The following is an 11,123-nucleotide window of genomic DNA, read 5'->3' as shown; positions in this document are numbered from 1 at the left end:
AAAATGAAGAAAATTTTGTCCAATTTTATAACTTAATCTCAAGACTTAGTATACTGATATAACAAAAATTAAAACAACCCGGCATTGTGACCCACATCTGTAATCCCAGTACTCTGGGAGGCCAAGGGTGGTGGATCAATTGAGCCCAAGAATTTGAGACCAGCCTGGGCAACATGAGAAACACTCATCTCTATAAAAAATACAAAACTTTGCCAGGAGTGGTGGCATGTGCCTGTACTTGGCAGGTTGAGGAGGGAGGATCATCTGAGCCAATATGGTTGAGGCTGCAGTGAGTCGTGATCATGACATTGCACTCCAGCCTGGGCAACAGAGTGAGATCCTGTCTCAGCAAAAAAAAAAAAAAACAAACAAACAAACAAACAAAAAAAAAATACCATGTAGGTCAATGGAACAGATTAGACAATCCAGAACAGAGAATACAGATCCACATTTATACAATCAGCTAATATACTGCCAACTTGCGAAGATCATTTAAAGTAGAAAAGGATACTCTACACAACAAAATGTGCTAGAGCAAGTGCACATACACTGAAAAATAAATAAATCTTGTTCAAAACCTCACATGAAACATAAAAATTATTATAATTTAGGATGGATAACGGGCCTAAATAGAAATGTTACAACTTTAAAACGTCTAGAAAACAAAATAGGAAAGTATGTTTGTGACCTTGATGTAGGCAAGCATTTCTTAGACAAGAAACAACATTATAAATTGGAGTTCATTAATTAGACTTCATTAAAACCAAAAATGTGTGTGCTTCAAAAAAAATCTTAAAAAAAACTAAATTAAAGGGCAAGCTAGAAACAGCGAGAATATATTCACTTCACACTTCACAGATGAAAGCATACATGTAGCTAATATTTATGTAAAAATGTCTCAAACTCATTAACCATCAGGGAAACGGAAATTAAAATCATAATGAGATATCATTTCACCAGAATGGCTAAAATTAAAAAGCTTGACAACATCAAGAGTTGGTGAAGATGAGGAACACCTGGAGCTCTCATACATTGCTGGTAGGGGTGTAAAATGGTACATTTGGAAACCTTGAAAACTGTTTAACAAAGTGAATTAAACATATATACACTTCATGAACAAGTTTTCCTAGATAACTTAAGAAAACAAAGTCATATATATATGGATGTTCATAGTAGCTTTTTTTAGAGTAGCCAAACTTGGGAGGTGGGAGACCTAATTAATGCCCATCAAAAAGAGAATTGATAAATTGTAGTTATTCATAAAATGACATACTATCCACAATAAAAAATAATGAATTACTATTATAGGAACATATAAAAATCATATGCATTATGCTCAGTGAAGGATACTAAACAAAGGAATATATAGAGTATGATATGTTCATTAGAAACTCAAGAAGTAAAATTAAGCTATGGTGACAAATATCTACTGATTATCTCTGAGTGGTGGAGGAAATTGACTAGGATGGGTCCCAGGGAACTTCTGTGGGGATGAATATATTCTGTGTCGTGACTGGAGTGGTGGATACACAGATAGAAACACTTGTTAAAAATTATGTAATTCTACATTTAAAGAATGTACATTTTGTTGCATGTAAATCATTCCTCAAGTTGGTTTTTTTTTAATTAGAGGCAAAGTTACTTTCTGTTTTTTTTCCAGATCTTTTTTCTCTTTTTCACCTCCCACTTGCCCCTCCATACACACAACCTCCCCTGCTACCTACATCCTGCGTTTTGCAGGTGTGATGGTTAATACTGTCAATTTGATTGGATTAAAGGATGCAAATTATTGATCCTAGGTGTGTCTGTAAGAGTGTTGCCAAAGGAGATTAACATTTGAGTCAATGGGCTGAGAAAGGCAGACCCACTCTTCATCTGTGTGGGTACAATCTAATCAGCTGCCAGCTCAGCCTGAATAAAAAGGAGGCAGAAGAATGTTAAAAGACTAGACTGGTTTAGCCTCCCCAGCCTACATCTTTCTCCTGTGCTGGGTGCTTCCTGCCCTCGAACATCAGACTCAAAGTTCTTCAGCTTTGGGACTCAGACTGGCTTCCTTGCTCCTCAACTTGCAGATGGCCTATTGTGGGATCTTATGCTAGTGTTAGTTGACACTACTTAATAAACTCCCATACACACACACACACATGCACATGCACACACACACACACACACACACACACACACATATATATGTATATGGGAGTTTAAAGTAGAAAAGGATACTCTATACATAAATACGTACATAAGGATACTCTATACACATATATACACACATATATATATATATATGGGAGTTTATTATATATGTATGTGTATATACATACACATATATGTATGTATATATGTATATATGGGAGGTTATTTAGTATGTGTGTGTATATACGTATATATCTATATCTATCTATCTATTTATCTATCTATCCTATTAGTTCTGTCCCTCTAGAGAACCCTAACACTGGTGGTATATTTGTTTCAATTCATGAACCTACATTAACACATCACTATTACCCAAAGTCCACAGTTGAAATTAGGGCTCACTCTTGGTTAGGTACATTCTATGGGTTATGACAAATGTACAATGACATGCATCCACCACTGTAGTATCATACTGAATAATTTTATCACTCTAAAAATCCACTGTGCTAGGCTTATTCATCTAGCCCTCCTCCCAGCCTCTAGCAACCACTGATCCTTCTACTGTCTCCATAGTTTCGCCTTTTCCACAATGTCGCAAACTTGGAATTGTACAGTCTGTACCCCTTTCACATTGACTTTTTTCACTTAGTAATATGCACTTAAGCTTCCTCCATGTCTTTCCATCCCTTGATAGTTCATTTCTTTTTAGCACTGAATAGTATTCCATTGTTTAGATGTGCCAAGATTTATTTATCCATCCACCTCTTGAAGGACATTTTGGTTGCTTCCAAGTTCTGGTAATTATGAATAAAGCTGTTATAAACATCTATGTGCAAGTTTTTTTCTTTGACATAAGTTTTCAATTCATTTGAGTAAATATGAAGGATTACAATTGCTGAATCATATGGTAGCAGTATGTTTAGTTTTGTAGGAAACCATAAAAGTGTCTTCCAAAGGAGCTGTACAATTTTGCATTTCCACCAGTAATAAAGAAAGGTTTTTGTTGCTCTACATCCTAACTAGAATTTGGTGTTATCAGTGTTTTAGATTTTGGTCCTTCTAATAGGTGTGTTGACCAGATGTTTTTAACTTTCATTTCCTTTCAGTTTTACATCATCAAAATGTACTTTAAATTAGAAAACATATTCTAGTTATTGTAACAACTCATGAAATCACTAAATAGTACAAATATGGTTTGGCTGTGTCCCCACCCAAGTTTCATCTTGAATTCCCACCTGCTGTGGGAGGGACCAGGTGGGAGGTAATTGAATCATGGGGGCAAGTCTTTCCCTTGCTGTTGTCGTGATTGTGAGTAAGTCTTGTGAGATCTGATGGTTTGAAAAAGAGGAATTCCCGTGCACAAGCTCTCTCTTTGCCTGCTGCCATCCATGTAAGATGTGACTTGCTCTTCCTTGCCTTCTGACACGATTTTGAGGCTTCCCCAGCCACACAGAACTGTAAGTCCAATTAAACCACTTTCTTTTGTAAATTGCCCAGTCTCAGGTAAGTTTTTATCAGCAGCATGAGAAATAACTAATACAGTAAATTGGTACGAGTAGAGGGGGATGTTACTGAAAAGATATCTGAAAATGTGAAAGTGACTTTGGAACTGGGTAAAAAGCAGAGGTTGGAACAGTTTGCAGGGCTCAGAAGAAGAGAGGAAAATGTGGGAAAGTTTGGAACTTCCTAGAGATTTGTTGAATGGCTTTGACATTCCACGGGTTTTGACAAAACATTTTGACAGAAATGCTGATAGTGATATGAACAATAAGGTCCAGGCTGAGGTGGCCTCAGATGAGATGAGGAACTTGTTGGAAACTGGAGGAAAGGTGACTCTTGTTACATTTTAGCAAAGAGACTGGTGGCATTTTGCCTCTGCCCTAGAGACTTGTGGAACTTTGAACTAGAGAGAGATGATTTAGGGTATCCGATGGAAGAAATTTCTAAGCAGCAAAGCATTCAAGAGCAGACTTGGGTGCTGTTAAAAGCATTCAGTTTTAAAAGGGAAACAGAACATAAAAGTTCAGAAAAGTTGCAGCCCGACAAGGCAATAGAAAAGAAAATCCCATTTTCTGAGGAGAAATACAAGCCGGCTGCAGAAATCTGCAAAAGTAATGAGGATCCCAATGTTAATCCCAAAGACAATGGGGAAAATGTCTTCAGGTCATATCAGAGGTCTTCATGGCAGCTTCTCCCATACAGGCCCAAAGATCTAGGAGGAAAAAGTGGTTTCATGGGCTGGGCCCAGTGTCCCTGTACTGTGTGCAGCCTAGGGACTTGGTGCCCTGCATCCCAGCTGCTCCAGCTGTGGCTGAAAGGGCCAACATAGAGCTCGGGCTGTGGCTTGAGGGTTCAAGCCTCAAGCCTTAGCAGCTTCCATGTTGTGTTGAGCCAGTGAGTGCACAGAAGTGAAGACCTGAGGTTTGGGAACCTCTGCCTAGATTTCAGAAGATGTATGGAAATTCCTGGATGTCCAGACAGAAGTTTGCTGCAGGGCAGGACTTTCATGGAGAACATCTGCTAGGGCAGTGTGGAAGGGAAATGTGGGGTTGGAGCCCCCACACAGAGTTCCTACTGGGGCACTGCCTAGTGGAGCCATGGAAGAGGGCCACTGTCCTCCAGACCCCAGAATGCTAGATCCACTGACAGCTTGCATTGTGTGCCTGGAAAAACTGCAGACACTGTGAAAGCAGCTGGAAAGGAGGCTGTGCCCTCAAAGCCACAGGGATCGAGCTGTCTAAGACCATGGAAACCCATCTCTTGCATCAGCATGACCTGGATGTGAGACATGGAGTCAAAGGAGATATTTTGGGAGCTTTAAGATTTGACTGCCCCGCTGGATTTCAGACTTGTGTGGGGCCAGTAGCACCTTTGTTTTGGCCAATTTATCCCATTGGGAATGGCTGTATTTACCCAATGCCTGTACCCCCACTGTATCCATAAAACAACTAACCTCCTTTTAATTTTACAGGCTCATGGGGGAAGCGACTTGCCTTGTCTCCATTAAGACTTTGCCCTGTGGACTTTTGAGTTAATGCTAAAATGAGTTAAGACTTTGGGGGACTGTTTGCTGGGAAGGCATGATTGGTTTTGAAATGTGAGGATGTGAGATTTGGGAGGCAACAGGGGAGGAATGATATGGTTTGGCTCTGTCCCTACCCAAATCTCATCTTGCATTCCCACCTGTTGTGGGAGGGACCAGGTGTGAGGTAACTGAATCATGGGGGCAAGTCTTTCCCTTGCTGTTCTCATGATAGTGAATAAGTCTCATGAGATAGGATGGTTTTAAAAAGAGGAATTCCCCTGCACAAGGTCTCTCTCATTCCCAGCTGCCATCCATGTAAGACATGACTTGCTCTTCCTGGCCTTCCACCATGATTGTGAGGCTTCCTCAGCCACATGGAACTGTAAGTCCAATTAAACCTCTTTTTTTTTTTTTTTTTTTTTTTTGTAAATTGCCCAGTCTTGGGTTTGTCTTTGTCAGCAGCATGCAAATGGATGAATACAAGTACCATATATAATCATTTCCAAATACATGCATCTTTGAGATTTACCTTTTCTACATTTTGAAATTAAATACAATCTCCCTTCTAATGATCTCTTCCCAAATCTTTTTTTTTCCTTCTTCAACCTCAAAGAACCCAGGTTTTCCTCATCTCATCTCTGTAACTCAGTTTTTCAACCTTCAGTCTTTTCTTCTCTTGATATTGCCTTCAATTTCCCAAGCAAAGCAATTTATCCTTGTTCTGTCTACTCAAAATGTGCAAATCCCCATCTCACTGTGAAGTCATCAAAAGCCATGACAGTCTCATTCTGACTCATCGTTAATTATACCCATAAGTGGACAAGTTTTGTTAAACTTGAAGCTTCAACAATTCGGGGAGTCTTCTTAAAAAATAATATAACATCATATATGAAGTAAAATATTTATTTTTAATGAGAAAATAAGTCACAACAAACTGTATACTTATAAAGTTAAATGCCACAAACAACACAAACAAAAATTACCATAATAAATTTCAAGTTAAGAGTCTGTCATCTCTAGAACACTTTAGTGCCTCTTCATATGACAATTTTACATCTCTTTCTATGGAGAAGCTTAAAAAATAATTTAGTTTTTCTTTTCAATGTGGTAAAAAATAGTGTTTTTACATTATTGAATATTTAAAATATATTTTTAAACTCCACAACTTGCATGATTAGCAATTTCATATTAAAGTTTAGAATTATTGTCAATCTTAGGGAAATTTTTCTCATTTCATTTATGAGCTATGAGATTACAGGGAATTTCATTTTTTCTGGAGGAGTGAAATATTCTTTGACATCACTCATTAGCAAGGAGTTTGCCTCCAAGGGAAGTGAAGCATCATTCATAGCTTTTCCAACATGAATGTTTTATGTCAAATCCCCAAATATAGAAATTTTTCCAATGTATTGATGTGGTTCGCAACTTTTGGTTACTTGTAAGAGCATACTTGAAGCCATTCCTGCCCTGGGATTGCTAACAATAAATTAACCAGGCATAGAAGTAACAGTGAACCATATGACTTTATCCCATAAAGCCAGACTAAACCAGACTAAATGAATTCCTGAGGAATCTTCTACGATATCTTCAAAATGCTGAGGATATTCCAGTGTGTTCTTTACATAAGGAAAAATGTGAAAAGGGCACAATCAGAGAGGAAAGCAACAAAAGTCTTAACTCATTACATTTAACATATCTTTTGCAAAGTTTGCAAAATCAGATGCAAACACATGCTGGGGCCCCTCTCTGGGCTTTCTAAAGCTTAAACAAGCGAGAGGTACTAAGGCTTAAGCTTTATCAGTTTCCCATGAATCAGCCTCTGATTTTTGCCTGTATCTATGTTTTCATCTACATTGTCATCTATACACATACTAAAAAAAAATCTATATTTTCATCCATATTTATGTTCCGTAAATTGTCTCCTAACCAGCACAGTGCCCTTATGCCTAAAATAATTTCTGACTTATGGTAAGCACAAGATAGGAGCTTTTAGAATTAGTTGGATTGGACTGAATTTAATTGACAACGTGTAAAAAATTTAATTGGGTTGGTTCTTATCCTTTTTATGCCTTATGGCAAAATGAGAAGAATGCAGCAGGCTTTAGCATTACTTACTATATTTTTTAAAACTTAGGAAATGTTATTTTACCTCGAGATTCTGTTTCCTAACCTGCAAAATGGGGAAAATAATACTTTGCAAGAGTCTGCAAATTATCTTCCAATATTCATTCTTGCCTTCTATTATAGAAAGAGAACCCCTGGTTTTAGCAGGGCACATGGCTGCCCAGAATAAAAGCTACAATGTCCAGACTCTCTTGCCATTAAATCAGATGAATGAGATGTAAATTGTCATGTAGTGACTTCCCAAACTTTCTGGAAAGAAAGATGACAGACGTCTTGCCTTCCTCTTCATCTTTTCCTCTATCTTGATGCTTAGAATGTGCATAAGATGCTAGAGCTCTACCCACCATCTTGGACTAGGAGGCAGAGGACCACAGCCTACGGGGAGTGGAATAAACAGATTAAAGCCTTCTAATCTGGCAAGACTTTGAGGAGCAAAGCTACCATGGTAATTCGGGGCTGCCCACCTCTACATATTAAATTAATCACTATTATTTTGAGCTTCTGTTACTTGTGCTGAATTTAATGCAAATGGCTGCATTGCAGGTTTTGTGAAGGTTCTATATGCAAGGGACCTAGCACAGTGTCTGGCATAGCATTGACATCTATTATAGCAGATGTTCAGCATTCTCTTATCTGGATATTTTTGCTTGCCCCATGAAGCAGCTCTCAAAAGTTACTACATTCCCAGTGCTAGCTAGTAAATAGTTTCATTCCTTAAGTTTCTAAAAATAAGCCTTCTCAATGTCATCTATGTATTAAATTCTGTAGTCTTATCTCCTTTACAAACTGTAGGAGAAGAATCTATCAGGATGGGATTAATATTTTCCTGCTATGTAGACTTTTAAGAATGTGCTGGTGTGTAATTTTTCCCAGCATATAATTTTCATCCCGCTTTCTATTTTTTCATCTTGCTGTTGTCAACTCTAACTTGGAAAACATCTTTAAATAGATATTTGGAGCAAAAAAAGGATTGTGCTTAAAAAAACTGTGGTATCTGTTTACACAGTTTACAAAGTGACCGAGCATTATCCTTTTAATAGAGGCCTATGGAGCTGGACTGGTGAAAATTTATGCCCGAATCTCCATAAAACTGAACTAGTAGGGAAAATGGCATTATTCTTGTTCCCCAAAAAGTGACCTTAATTCATACTATTATTATTTTTTAATGGAAGAAACTATACACATTTTCATTTCCACCTTCCCAAATCCCCATTTTTCATAAAAGTTTTCCTTAGCTTCCATGCAGATCATTTCCTCTTGGACATCTTGTTTGGCTTCATTATCTTGCCAACTTCTTTGGGTCTTGACTTATAGCTCTTTTCCACTAAAGATGCAAAATGCAAATAGAGTCTAAGGCAGAAGACTGATTTTCCAGGAGCAAAGGAATGCTAAGGAAACTGAGTTCCCAGCCTTTCAGGAGTTAGTTCTTTCTTCAATTACAGCCTCTCCTCTCCCCTCCTAGGTAACCCTGCGCGATAGACTTGTTAGGGGAACACAAGGTAGCATCAGCTCAGGAAGGGCCCCAAAATTAATCTCGCCTGGTACATTAGGAAACACTTCACTGACATTTGCTGTCCCTGTCAGCCCTAATAAAGAGATTTTTACCTGTATTTGCCTATTCAACACTTCAGCCCCTCAGCCAATTTTGGAAATTATTTTTGATTTATGGCTCTCTCTCAGGCGGGTGTCACCCTGCCTGTCAATTATGCCTTAAAGCAAATGCTAAGTGAATGCTGGCTAGTAAAATTAATAAGGGAAACCTTTACTCAGAAACCCAGAAAGAGGCTTGTAAAGGGGATCATTCAACCAGGCAGCAACTCAGTGGCTGCCTGTGATATTTATAAGTGAGACAGAGGTATGTGGAGAGTTCAGTCACACACAGAAAGGAACAGCATTTTTCTCCCCTCAGTATTTAAGGCTTAGTCACTCTGGAGAACACAAAGACCTAATGATGAAATTCTATTGGTTCCAGTCTCCTCAGATGGGATCTGAAAACGTTTTCCTCCAGTTTGTAAATATACACTGTTCAATTTCACAACAAATCTAAGAAATGGAAACCATATAGTTCTTATTATTTTAAAGGTTTCCAACATAAATAAGTGTTCCTTGGTTTATGTAATTTTTACATATTTGACAGTAGATAAATTACTGCTAGTAAGTACATGGATGAATGAATGAACGAATTAATGAAGCAAGTCCACATAATCTTGGAGACCCTTATTTCTGGCTACATTTACAGCAACCTGGCCCATTCACCTTGTCCCTCTGTGCACTTCAGCCTCCTGGCATTCACTGGGATCCTTACTTTTTTCCACTCCAGGTCCTTTGCACATTCTTCACTTTCTACCAGGAATGTTCTCTCTTGGCCTCTTTCCCTGAAGAGCTCAAACTCATCCTTCAGGCCTTAGTTCTAATTGTGCACGCCCAGAGAAATCTTCTCTTCAACCTATACGAGTTATCATTTGTAATCTCCTAGTCTACCCTTTCCTTTTGCTTCGAGGAACTTATCACATTGCGTCATTATGCATTCATTTGTGAGATTATTGGCTCAGTACTTGTTGCCTAAACTAAGTTTAAGCAAGAGGACAGGCCCTCTGGTTCTTGTTTAGTTCCATCTGCACCCCTAGAATACAGCACAGTCCTGGCACATAATAAACTCTCAAAAGACACCTGTTAAATAAATGCATGATGAATGAAGGATGACTCTTTTAGAAATTTAGGTTATTACATTCCTCACCCTAAGCTGGGTGCACCATGCTCTCCAATACATGAAATTTTTTTTCTTTCTCTCTCCTATGAAAATACTTGAGAATACTCTCAACAGATGATTTGAATACTCCCTTGGGGTCGAGGAGAGAAAGAATAAAAAGAGAGGTTTTAGTACATGGCTTAAGCCTGAAAGACAAGAAGGAAAAATAAAACTTTATCAATCCATTCATTGGATACTCATTTTAGTTACTGACCACCTACTATGTACAAAGGATTGTTATAGGTACTGGGGATAACAGAGAACAAAATGAAATTTGTCTCTTCCCTGGTGGAAGTAACCAATGGGTGCTGCTGAGTGCAGATTCTGAATTAATTTATTTCCTCAGGACCTGTGGTTTTCTCCTGGTCCTCCCAATTGCATTTGTAATTGGAAATGCATCCCCTAAAATTGAGAAAAGTGTGATCTTGGGCTGGCCAGACTGAAACTAAGACAGTGATAATCATGTAGACAAATCAAGCATCGGTGCTGGAGGGGAGTCGAAAGATCATTTTATTCCACCGCCTCACAGGAGAACTGAGGACCTTGTTCCCTAATGCTATTTCATCCACATGAGCTGCAAAAGAACTTCAGCTTATTAAGAACAACTACTGATAGGAATCTTGACATTTCTTATAATGTCCTGGAGAATACATCATGTTACAATTTATAGTTTTTCGCATTAAATCAAATCATTGTAATTATTACTTCTCAGAGTGAATAAGTAGATCTGTAATGTATATGATTATTTGCAGAATGAATTTCAAACATGTAATTCTTATACGTTCTAATCAGAAGCATTTAGGATTCAATTTGTGAGTTCTTTTTTGTGACCTCATAAGACCCAGAACTCTCTTGCTGACCTTTGTTATAGAAAGAAAAAAGTCATGGGATTTGGTCTTGGACAGTTCTGGCATCAAATCTCGATTCCACTATTTTGTATTTCGTGACTCACAGATAATTCTACCTGACACAGTGATGGGAAGGACACAGAACTGGATAAGAGCATAGATTTTGGAATCAGATTTCTGGATTCTAGGCTTGCTCTACCACTTTTTACGTTTGTCATCATTCAAGTTGTTCAACAGCTCT

This window comes from Gorilla gorilla, chromosome 16 (assembly GCF_029281585.2).
Source record: "Gorilla gorilla gorilla isolate KB3781 chromosome 16, NHGRI_mGorGor1-v2.1_pri, whole genome shotgun sequence".
NCBI classification, from domain to species: Eukaryota; Metazoa; Chordata; class Mammalia; order Primates; family Hominidae; genus Gorilla; species Gorilla gorilla.
This window is presented reverse-complemented; position numbering follows the sequence as displayed.